Consider the following 1,638-nt stretch of genomic DNA (forward strand, 5'->3'; position numbering starts at 1 on the left):
TGGATACTCTTAACTTTCTCTCTCCCGTGCTTCTGTGATTTTCTTTCCCACTTTACTTGCACAGCTGGGCTTCTAATCGCTTTACCCAATGCTTTAATACCCTCTGGGGAAAGAGTCTCTGTACTGTTGCTACTGCCAAACCCATTATTGTCAATATCAAATAATTGGCCTTGACTTCCGTGGTATTTTCCATTGCCGCCAACTCCAATTACTCCAGAGTTCCCCCCTTCACTCCAGGACTTGGCAGCCTGTACACTGTAACAGACTACTTACTGGGCTGGCCACTGCCAAGCAGCCTGCCTCTAAGGCATTATATGTTGTCTATAAAAAAACTTAAAGGAAAACTTTGCAACCGCTCTGCACTGCTCTGAATGTCCTCTCCAGATGTGAGAGGAGGATACCCTGTGCAAGGCACCAAGAACAACCTGAGATAATCAGGTTAGAAATCAGCAGGGGTTATAGCGGGTACTCCAAGTCCTGTTAAGCTATAAGGTCGAAGGGAATTCAGGAGACACTCTGAGTCCATTTCATGTGCCTCCTAAACGTGTTTAGGGCACTGGATTACATTTCTAGAAGCACTCTTTGCTTTCAGTTGCAGGTTGAGACGCAGGAGACATAAGTTCAATTTCTGGGTCGAGAAGATCCCCTGGAAGAGTTAACTCCTACATGTCCTTGAGATACAAACATAGCCCACTTTGCCTGAGACTTCAGCCTTTGGTTATTTAGTGAAACCTCAAGTCAAGGAGGCAGTAGGGGGTAGGGGAGAGAGGAAAAGAGATATTTTAAATTTCAACTAGAAAACTATGATATCTCTCTCTGTATTTATGTGTGTCTTAGTATGTGTCTTTGCCTTTGGATAATATTGCTGAGGTTAATTTGTAAATAAGCCCTGTTCAATTGGCTTAAAAGAAAAGAAAGCACTCACAAATCAAGCAATTCTAAATACAATAGAGAAACTGAAAATGCTTGGACTTGTTAGACACATGCTTTGTATTACATTGAGAAAAGAAGTTGTGCCTTGGGAAAATGCATGTTTTTTGAGGTTATAGAATATGTTCTTGAGTGTGCTAATCAAAAATTGCCAATATGACAAATAGTTCATAATTGCTTTTATATTGGTTTTCACTAGAAATTAAGGTTTTTTAAGGGTTAAAAATTATAATATGTAATCAAAGCCACTGAAGTGACAAGGGAAGCATTTCAGAGTGCAAAGCAGGTAAGATATATGTTTTTGGTATATCTGGAGATATCTTGTTGAAGGAAATGAGAATAATTTTGTTCTAGAGCCAACTGTATATGATGGGAAAAAAAATAGGACAAGTTAATATAGATCCAGAAAGTGATAAAGGGTTTGCACAAAAGGAGCATTGGGAAAAGAATTTTGTATGTGCTCAGGACTTTCTAAGATTAATTGGGACTAGATTGAATTTAATTGCTGCTGCTACTGCTACTGCTAAGTCGCTTCAGTCGTGTCCGACCCTGTGCGACCCCATAGACAGCAGCCCACCAGGCTCCCCCGTCCCTGGGATTCTCCAGGCAAGAACACTGGCGTGGGTTGCCATTTCCTTCTCCAAAGCATGAAAGTGAAAAGTGAAAGTGAAGTCGCTCAGTCATACCCGACCCTCAGCGACCCCATGG

This window comes from Capricornis sumatraensis, chromosome 2 (genome assembly GCF_032405125.1).
Source record: "Capricornis sumatraensis isolate serow.1 chromosome 2, serow.2, whole genome shotgun sequence".
Lineage (NCBI taxonomy): Eukaryota > Metazoa > Chordata > Mammalia > Artiodactyla > Bovidae > Capricornis > Capricornis sumatraensis.